Below are 11,373 nucleotides of genomic sequence, written 5' to 3' on the forward strand. Positions count from 1 at the left end.
TGCCAATATAGAAGCTAAACAAAACCCCAGAAACCAGCTTTCAGTCAGCCGGCCTTCAGCCAGCCTGACCGCAACATTGTATCAAATACAGAAGGAAAAACAAAGGCCAGAAACCGGCTTTCAGCAGCTGAGGCCTCAGAGCTAAAGCTGGCCCAGAATTAAAAAAGAAAAAAGAAAAAAAGGAGCGGTTGGGAGCTTCAGTCACCGGTCAACCTGAAAATGGCCCTCAGCCCCTCAGCCAGGCTGGCCAGGCACCCCAGTGGGGACCCCCACCCTGATCCAGGACTCCCTTCAGGGCAAACCAGCCGGCCCCCACCCGTGCACCAGGCCTCTATCCTATATAGTAAAAGGGTAATATGCCTCCCGGCACTGGGATCAGCAGAGCAGCAAGGCTCCCGGCACCGGGATCAGTGTGACAGGAGGCAGCGCCCAAACCCCCTGATCGCCCTGTGGCTCTGTGTGTGACAGGGGGCGGGGTCACAACCTCCCTATCTGCCCTGCTCTGTTCGTGACAGGGGAAGGCGCCCCAACCCCCTGATCAGCCCTGCTCTGTGCCTGATAGGGGGGGAGCTCCCCAACCCCCTGATCGCCCTGCAGCTCTGTGTGTGACAGGGTGTGGCGCCCCCAACCCTCCCCCCCACGGGCCCTGCTCTGTGTGTGACAGGGTAGAGCCATAACCTCCCCATTGGCCCTGCCCTGAGTGTGACAGGGTGCAGCGCCCCAACCCCCTGATCCGCCCTGCTCTGTGTGTGACAGGGGGCGGTGCCCCAACTCCCCTATCGGCCCTACTCTGTGAGTGACAGGGGGAAGCTCTTCAACCCCCTGATCGGCCCTGCTCTGTGAGTGACAGGGGGCAGCGCCCCAACCCCCTGATCGGCCCTGCTCTGTGCATGACAGGGGGTGGTGCTGCAACCTCCCCATTGACCCTGCCTTGAGTGTGACAGGGGGCGGTGCCCCAACCCCCCAATCGGCCCTACCCTGAGCGTGACTGGGGGTGGCATCACAACCTCCCGATCCGCCCTGCTCTGTGCATGACAGGGGGCAGCGCCCCAACTCCCCAATTGGCCCTGCTCTGAGCCCGACCAGGGGCAGCACCTAGGGATTGGCCTGCCACCCGGGAGCAGGCCTAAGGCAGCAGGTCGTTATCTCCCGAGGGGTCCCAGACTGCGAGAGGGCACAGGCCGGGCTGGGGGACCCCCCTCCCCCCCGAGTGCACAAATTTTTGTGCATCAGGCCTCTAGTAGATAATAATACTAGAGGCCCGGTGCACGGATTCATGCACTGGTGGGGTCCCTCAGCCTTGCCTGCACCCTCTCGCAATCTGGGACCCCTCGGGGGATGTTGGACTTCTGGTTTTGGCCTGATCCCCGCAGGCTAGGTCAAGGGACCCCACCACTGCAGAACCTCACTCTCCATTGGCTTCCTCTCCCTTCCTCTCTGAAATCCATAAAAATATATTAAAAAAAATAAAGCCCCATACTCTTTGCAATTTTAAAAAATCTTAAAAAAAGAGGCCTACACCAAGACACATCATAATTAAAATGTCAAAGTTTAAAGACAGACAATCTTAAAAGTAGCAAGAAGAAAGCAATTAGTTACCTAAAAGGCATCTCCCATCAGACTGTCAGCTGATTTCTCAACAGAAACTTTGCAGGTTAGAAGAAATTGGCACAAAATACTCAAAATGATGAAAAGCAAGGACCTATAACCAAGATTACTTTACCCAGAAAAGCTATCATTTAGAATTAAATAACACATAAAGAGCTTCCCAGACAAGAAAAGCTGAAGGAGTCTATCACCACCAAACCAGGATTATAAGAAATGTTAAGGGGACTTTTTTAAGATGAAAAAAGGAAAAACTATTAAAAATATGAATAATAAAATGGCAATAACTATGTATTTGTCAACAATAATTTTAAATGTAAAAGGATTAAATGCTATAATTAAAAGATGTAGGGTAGTTGAATGGATAAGAAAACAAGGCCTATACATAAGCTGCCTACAAGAGACCCACTTCAGAGCAAAGAACTTACACAGAGCCTCTACTCCTGCCTCCACTGGTGGCCAGTGGAGCCAACTCAGCATGGCTGCATAACCAAGCCCTCCTCTGGGGATTTGCTGCAGGCCCGTGCCACCATGAAACACCTTAACAAAGCTCTGCTAAAGGCACTGCAGCAGCGCAATATTGAAAATGAGGGTTCATTATCATCTAACCTGAACACACCCTTTTCCCCCCCACTGCTTTAATTATCACTATACCTATTGGGTTATATTTTACCATAAATCTTATATTTTTGAAGATGCCTTTGAAATTTGCAATAGGGACAGCTATTTTTATACTGCAGTTGTTATAGTGGTCACCATTCACTTGGTGCTGTTTCCCTTTCTACTGTATGTGACCTGGAATAAAGACTCATGATAGTAGTGTGAAAACGAAGAGGATTAGAGTGAACACCACTTTTGATAACATTAAAAATTTTTTTTTAAATGGTAAATGCAGGCCGTGGCCAGTGTGGCTCAGTTGGTGGGGCATTATCCTGTGCACCGAAAGGTTGCTGGTTTGATTCCTACTCAGGGCATGATCCCTGTAGGGATGTGCAAGAGGCAGCCAATTGATAATACCCTCCCATATCAATATTTCTCTCTCACCCTCTCCCATTTTCTCTCTCTAAAAATATTTTTCAAAAATTTCATTAAAAATGGTAAATGTGTCTGGGATACTGATGCTTTCAATAAAGTTGAAAAAATTCTTAAAATTGCTCTTTCTATTACAATTGTTTGCATCATCAATTTTAAATTTTGAGCCTTTCATTTGCAAATGAGAATTTGGAAATATTAAATTGGTTACAAATAAGTATGTTTAATTATACATTATTCTGAGAAAAATTGTTTATTTTACAACAAAAATGTTTCATAGCATTTTGTCTTTTGGTTGTTTTTGAGTTTTACTTTTCTGGATATGTTAAGATGTACACAGTGAAGCAAACCTAAACTATATTTCTCACTGGAATACTTTTCCTAACTATCATGAAAGTACCAAGTCATTAGATTTTGGGTTGTAAATTCCTATAAAAAATTGCTTAAATTGTGGATGTTGAAATTCATCGTAATGTCACTGAGAAATTTCAAATAAAGTGTAATGCCTACTTAATAGAGATGTTTCATTGCATTATTTCATGGGAAAAGTAAGCTGAATTTCATCCATTTTCTACAAACTCATTTATTGAAGAATTTTGACAGCAAAACAAATCTAGCTGCCTGGACACTGGCCTGTTCCCTAAAAGCCCCTTGCAGATCAGCCTGTGCTTTCTGAGCAACTCTTTAAACAGCACACTGTGCTCTGTTGTTCAACAATGAAGTTATACTTTAATTAATAGGTTTGTGTAAATTCTCTTTAAATTTGTTTTTACTACTGTTTTATAAAATGTGTATGATAGGAATTTATATTTGAATGTTTATTTTTACACACTTAGGAAGTATAAACAATCCTGGAAATAGATTATTTTTATCACCCAGAAAGTTTTCTATTCTAGTCTTTTTAATCAGAGCAGTTATATCCCAGATATATATATATATATATATATCCTATCTAATAATAGACAAACATGGTAATTAACCGTACTCCGACATGCTTCCCATTGGCTAATCAGGGCGATATGCAAATTAACTGCCAACCAAGATGGCGACCAACAGCCAGGGAATGAAGCGAACAAGAGGCTTGCTTGCTCCAGTGATGGAGGAAGCCAAGGTTCCCCGCCTGCCACAGCCCAGCTCTGAGCTGCACTCTAAGCAACTATGTTGCAATTATAGAAGCTAAACAAACCCCAGAAACCTGCTTTCAGCCAGCCGGGCCTCAGAGCTGTAGTTACAACAGTGTTTCAATTATAGAAGCTAAACAAAGCCCAGATACCTGCTTTCAGCAGCCGAGGTCTCAGAGCTGGAGCCGAGACTCAGAGCTAAAGCCAGGTCTCAGCTCCAGTGACAGCCATAGAAGGTAAATAAATCCCAGAATTAAAAAAAAATGAAAAAAAGGAGAGGTTGGGAGCTTCAGTCACCTGCCAGCCTGAAAACGGCCCTCAGCCCCTCACCCCGACTGGCCAGGCACCCCAGTGGGGACCCCCACCCTGAAGGGGGTATGACCAGCTGCAAACAGCCATCATTCCCTCATCCAGGCTGGCCAGGCACCCAAGCGAGACCCCCACCCTGATCCGGGACACCCTTCAGGGCAAACCAGCCGGCCCCCACCCGTGCACCAGGCCTCTATCCTATATAGTAACAGGGTAATATGCAAACTGACCCTAACAGCAAAAGGACTGGGAATGACTGGTCACTATGACACACACTGACCACCAGGGGGCAGATGCTCAATGCAGGAGCTGCCCTCTGGTGGTCAGGGCACTCTCACATGGGAGGAGCACTGCTCAGCCACAAGCCAGGCTGATGGCGGCCAGTACAGCGGTGGTGGTGGGAGCCTCTCCTGCCTCCTCAGCAGTGCTAAGGATGTCCGACTGCAGTTTAGGCCTGCTCCCCGTTGGCAAGTGGACATCCCCCGAGGGCTGCCGGGCTGCCAGAGGGATGTCTGATTGCCATCTTAGGCCCAATCCCCTGGGGAGCGGGCCTAAGCCAGCAGGTGGTCATCCCCTGAGGGGTCCCAGACTGTGAGAGGGCACAGGCTGGGCTGAGGGCCCCCCCCTCCCCCTGAGTGCACAAATTTTTGTGCACCGGGCCTCTAGTATATATATGTATATATATATTTTGCTGGATCCAATTTGTAACATTTTGTTGAGGATTTTAGCATCTGTGTTCATCAGGGATATTGGCCTGTAATTTTCTATCTTTGTAGTGTTTTTATCTTGTTTTGAAAGTACAATAATGCTGGCCTCATAAAAAAGAGCCTGGAAGTCTTCCTTCCTCTTTACTTATTTGAAATACTTTGAGGAGAATAGGTGTTAGTTCTTCTTTGAATGTTTGCTAAAACTCCCCTGTGAAGCCATCTGTTCCAGGACTTTTGTTTGCTTTGATTTTTTGGATTACTGCTTCAATTTCATTAGTTGTCTTGGTCTATTCAGATTTCCTGATTCTTCCTGGCTCAGATTTGAAAAATTATATGTTTCTAGGAATTTGTCCAATTTGCCCAGGTTGTCCAATTTGTTGGTATATAGTTGTTTGTAATATTTTCCTACAATCATTAGCATTTCTGTGGTATCAGTTATTATTTTACCTTTTTCATTTCTGACATTATACATTTGTGTCCTCTCTTTTTGTTTCCTGATGAATCTGGCTAAAGGTTCATCAATCTTATTTATCTTTTCAAAGAACCAGCTCTTTGCTTCATTGATGTTTTGTATTTCTTATTTAGTCTCTATGCTGATCGTAATTAATTCCTCCCTTCTACTTATTGTAGAATTTTCTTGTTCTCTTTCTAATTCTTTTAGTTGGAGGTTTAAATTATTTATTGGACCTTTTTCTTTTTCTTATTTCTGGAGGTAGGCATGTAGTGCTATGAACTTACCTCTCAGGACTGCTTTTGCAGTTATTTTATTTTATTTATTTTTATATATTTTTATTGATTTCGAAGAAGAAGGGAGAGGGAGAGAGAGAAACATCAATGATGAGAGAGAATCATTGATTGGCTGCCTCCTGCACGCCCCCTACTGGGGATAGAGCCCACAACCCGGGCATGTACCCTTGACTAGAATCAAACCCAGGACCCTTCAGTCCACAGGCCAATGCTCTATCCACTGAGCCAAATCAGCTAGGGCCAGATCCATCTCTTATATATAACATAAATTTTACAAGAGCTGGGTGAAGCAGCACATTAATACCTGAGCGACTTTTTAATTTTTTTTTTGCAGGGGAAAACATCATCTGAGAAAATAAGTTATTTTCAGGGACTTTAGGGACCTAATGATAAATATTACATGTAATCTATGAATAGCTTAAAACCTTATATATTTATTAAAATAGTATTTCTTGCCCTTGCCAGTGTTGCTCAGTGGTTAGAATGTTGGCCCACACACCAAAGGATTGCAGGTTTGATTCCTGGTCAAGGGCATGTACCTGGGTTGCAGGTTCGAGCCTGGCCCTGGTTGGGGCTCGTGTGGGAGGCAACTAATCGATGTGTCTCTCTTATATAGATGTGTGTCTCTTTTATATAGCTGTTTCTCTCTCTCTCTCTCACCCTTTCTCTCTCTCTCCCTCTCTTCTTCCCTCCGTCCCTCCCTCCCTCCCTTCTCTCTAAAAGTCAATGGGAAAAATATCCTCTGGTAAGGATTAACAACAACAACAAAATAGTCTAGAATTCCTAAAATTACCATCACTCCTGGCCATGGTTTTCTTGTCTGTTTTGTTGCTATGCGTACTTAAAAGTAATTCCTGCATTCCTTTTAAGATATTCTACAAGTCATATTGGTCAGTTATACAGACTAGTGTTTGTTTTTCTTACTGAACATTAGTAATAGCAATAGTTAACATCTGCACAGCGCCTTACTGTTTGCAAAAAAATCACATATTCTTGTTTAAGTTTTGCATTGTGAACCTGTTAGAATTAGATGTGTCTTGACATCATGCTTAAAAGTGTCAAAATCTTTAAATCACTAAAGTCATTGGATATGCTGTCATCTTGAATAGTGCCCTAAATACGGGTGGGCTTTAGATGTGGTACATTGAAAGCTGTGTGTAATTATCATCATGGAAGCCTTGAGTTCATTAGTAACTTGAATCAGATTTCTTTTTGTTAAGTGATGCTTTTTAAACCATTAGCTGGAGGGATTTTTATATTCATTATATTCTAGCCTATAATTTGTATAAATTTACATTATGTTGTCATTAAAAAAAGTGTTTGTAATGCCAAAAAAAAAAAGAAAGGACACATACAGACTGAAAGTAAAGGGATGGAAAAAATATTTTATGCAAATGGAAATGAAAAAAACTGGGGTAGCAATACTTTTATCAGACAAAATATACTTTAAAACAAAGGTTATAATAAGAGACAAAGAAAAATAGTCCATAATAATAAAGAAATCAATCCAACAATAAGATATAAGCTTTGTAAACATTTTTGCACCCAACATAGGAGAACCTAAATATATAAAGCAAATATTGAGAGGCATAAAAGGAGAGACTACCAGTAGTACAGTCCTAATTAGTTCTAATTAACACGCATTGATATCAATGGATAGATTTTCCAGACAGAAAATCAATAAGAAAACAATGGCCTTAAATGACATATTGTTCCAGATGAATTTAATTGACACCTTTAGAACATTTTATTCCAAAGAAGCGGAATATACATTTTTCTAAAAGTCCACATAAAACTTTTTTTTAGCATAGACCACATGTTAGACCACAAAACAAGTCTCAGTAAATTTTAGAAGATTGAAATCATATCAAGCATGTTCTCTGACCACAATGGATGAAACTAGAGATCAATTATGAGAATAAACAAAGAACACAAATAAATGCAGGCTAGGTAACACCATACTAAACAATGAATGAGTTAACAATGAGCTCAAGGAACAAATCAAAATATACTTTAAGACAAATAAAAATGAAAACATAATGACTGGAACCCTATGGGTCACAGAGAAAGTGGTCCTAAGAGGGAAATTTATGACAATATAGGCTTATATTAAAAAAACCAAGAAAAATCTCAAATAAATACTCTACCCTTACACCTAAGGGAACTGGAAGAAGAGCAAAAAACAAAATCAAGGGAGAAACCAAGATGACGGCATAGGTAAACACCTGAAATTGCTGCAGCTCACAACCACTTCAAAACTACAACTAAAAGACAAAACGGACATCACCTAGAACCACAGGAAAGCTGACTGAGGGGAAATTCTACAACTAGAAGGAAAGAGAAAAGCACACTGAGACTCAGAGGAAGTGTGGAAGTAAAGTGCAGAGGTACTGAGTCGCCCGCGGAAAGGGCTGGCAACTGAGGATGCGGTTGTCTTTTTCAATTGGGAGGGAGACATAAGCTCCCAACTGCTCTGAACTCAAGTTCCAGGCGAGTCTCTGGGGACCCAGACCAATAAGGGGAGAAACTGGACTGTCTGGCATCGGGCAGAACTCTAGGGCGGCTTTCTCTCAGAGGTGCTTGCAGCGATTACCGCCGGACACTAAGACCCAGGGCCTCTTAGGGCAGGGCTGAGGATCAGCCATAGCTGTTTGCTCCGCCCTGTTGATTCCCTGAGACTCCGCCCCACCCAAGCTGTGCTCAAGGCTTTTGCATATGAATGGCTGGCCCTTTGCAATCTAAAATTACCTAACAAACTGCAGCTGGGTCAGAGAGACCCAGAACATCCAAAAGAAGGCCCAAGGCCCCACAGCAGCTTGCATTGCTTCACAGCTGGGCCTCATCTGGGCACCTCCAAACCCAAAACAAAGAAGAGGAATCTGCAGATATCTCCATAGCTCCTGCTGGGTAGCCTCAGACAGAGGCTAAATTAGCACCTTCTTAGAGATCCAAGAGCCAGTATACCCAGTGGTCAGAGTGGGACCATCCAGATTATAAATCCTCAGATCCATAAGGAACACACTCAGGGGGCAGACTCAGAGAGTACCAAAGCCCCACTGAAGCAAGTCTTGCCCCAGAAGGGTGTCTCCAGCACAGAAGTTCTCCCACTGCAGACACAGCTGATTCTCACAGCCAATTGGCCTGGAGGTCAATTCCTCCCAGTGATACCAACAACAATCAAGGCTTAACTACAACAAGACTGTGCACACAGCCCACAAAGGGGTGCTCCACCTCAGGTAATTGGGGAGGCTGAGCCACTGGGCCCTATAGGGCACCTAGTACAGAAAGCCACTCTATCAACACAGGGAAGCAGCCAAAATGCGGAGACAAAGAAACAGGTCACAAATGACAGAAATGGAGGAAAGCAAACTACTGGATGTAGAGTTCAAAACCATGGTTATAAGGTTTTTAAAGAATTTTCTAGAAACCGCCAATAAATTTAGTGAGACCCTTGATAAATCTAGTGAGACCCTTGAGGATATGAAAAAGGACCAACTAGAAATTAAGCATACACTGACTGAAATAAAGAATAATATACAGAGATCCAATAGCAGACTAGCGGATCTCAAGAATCAAGTCAAAGATTTGAAATACGAAGAAGCAAAAAACACCCAACCAGAAAAACAAAAAGAAAAAAGAATCCAAAAATATGAAGATAGTGTAAGGAGCTCTGGGACAACTTTAAGCGTACAAACATCCAAATTATAGGGGTGCCAGAAGAAGAGAGAGGGCAAGATTTGAAAACCTATTTGAAGAAATAATGACAGAAAACTTCCCCTACCTGGTGAAAGAAATAGACTTACAAGTCTAGGAAGCGCAGAGAACCCAAACAAGAGGAATCCAAAGAGGACCACACCAAGACACATCGTAATTAAAATGCCAAGAGCAAAAGACAAAGAGAGAATCTTAAAAGCAGCAAGAGAAAAACAGTTAGTTACCTACAAGGGAGTACCCATACGACTGTCAGCTGATTTTTTAACAGAAACTATGCAGGCCAGAAGGGAGTGGCAAGGAATATTCAAAGTGATGAATAGCAAGAACCTACAACCAAGATTACTTTACCCAGCAAAGCTATCATTCAGAATTGAAGGTCAGATAAAGAGCTTCACAGATAAGAAAAAGCTAAAGGAGTTCATCACTACCAAACCAGTATTATATGAAATGCTGAAAGGTATTCTTTAAGAAGAGGAAGAAGAAGAAAAAGGTAAAGATAAAAATTATGAACAACAATTACATATCTATCAACAAGTGAATCTAAAAATCAAGTGGATAAAAAATCTGATGAACAGAGTAAACTGGTGAATATAATAGAATCAGGGGCATAGAAAGGGAGTGGACTGGCAATTCTCAGGAGGAAAAGAGTGTGGGGGTGCGGGAAGAGACTGGACAAAAATCATACACCTATGGATGAGAACAGTGGGGGGGGGGGTAAGGGCAGAGGGTGGGGTGGGAACCAGGTGGAGGGAAAAAGAGGAACAACTGTAATAATCTGAACAATAAAGATTTATTTTAAAAAAACAAAGTCAAATGTGAGAAGAAAGAAATAATGAAGATCAGAGTGGAAATAAATGACATTGAGACTAAAAAAATACAAAAGATCAATGAAAGCAAGAGCAGGTTCCTTGAAAAGATAAACAAAATTGAAAAACTTTAACTGGACTTATCAAGAAAAAGAGAGAGGCAACCCATATAAATACTAGTAAAAGCAGAAATAAAAGAGAAATGACAACTGACACAACAGAAATACAAAAGAGTGTAAGAAAATACTATGAACAATTATATGCTAACAAATTGGACAATCTGGAAGAAATGGAGGAATTCCTAGGAACATACAATCTTCCAAGACTGAATCAAGAAGAAACAGAAAATCTAAACAGATAGATTACTACTAACAAAATCAAATCAGTAATAAAAAAAGCCTCCCAACAAACCAAAGTTCTGGACCAGATGGCTTCAAAGGTAAATTTTACCAAATATTTAAAAATGAACTAACACCTATCTTACTCAAACTATTCCAAGAAAGAATTAGCATCATTAAAGTGTCCATATTACTCAAAGAAATATGTAGATTTATACAATCCCTGCCAATGGCATTTTTCATAAAATTGGAACAAATAATTCTAAAATTTATATGGAATCACAAAAGATCCTGAATAGCCACAGAAATCTTGAAAATGAACAAAGTTGGAAGTATTACGCTACCTGATATCATGCTATATGATAAAGCTATCTATCTATACTAATAAAAGCCTAGGGGGCATCTCGCCCTTGCGTCATCACAAGATGGCTGCCACAAGATGGCCATCCCCATGTCATCACAAGATGGTCGCCACAAAGATGGCCACCCCCATGTCATCACAAGATGGCCACCCCCAAGTGGTCACAAGATGGCCACCACAAGATGGCCGCCCTCACATCATCACAAGATGACTGCCACAAGATGGCCGGCAGGAGAGGGCAGTTGTGGGTGATCAGGCCAGCAGGGGAAGGCAGTTGTGGGAGACTGGGCCTGCAGGGGAGGGCAGTTGGGGGGACCAGGCCTGCAGGGGAGGGCAGCTGGGGGTGATCGGGATGGCAGGGGAGTAGTTAGGCATCAATCAGGCCAGCAGGGGAGCGGTGAGGGGCAATCAGTCAGGTAGGCAGGCGAGTGGTTAGGAGCCAGCGGTCCCGGATTGTGAAAGGAATGTCCGACTACCGGTTTTGGCCTGATCCCATAGAACATCCCCTGACAAGTCCCAGATTGGAAAGGGTGCAGGCTGGGCTGAGGGACACCCCTCCAGTGCACAAATTTTGTGCACCAGGCCTCTAGTCTATACTAATGAAGGAGTAAAATGCTAATTAGACCGGGAGAC

Source organism: Myotis lucifugus, unplaced genomic scaffold, assembly GCF_000147115.1.
Source record: "Myotis lucifugus unplaced genomic scaffold, Myoluc2.0 scaffold_7, whole genome shotgun sequence".
Lineage (NCBI taxonomy): Eukaryota > Metazoa > Chordata > Mammalia > Chiroptera > Vespertilionidae > Myotis > Myotis lucifugus.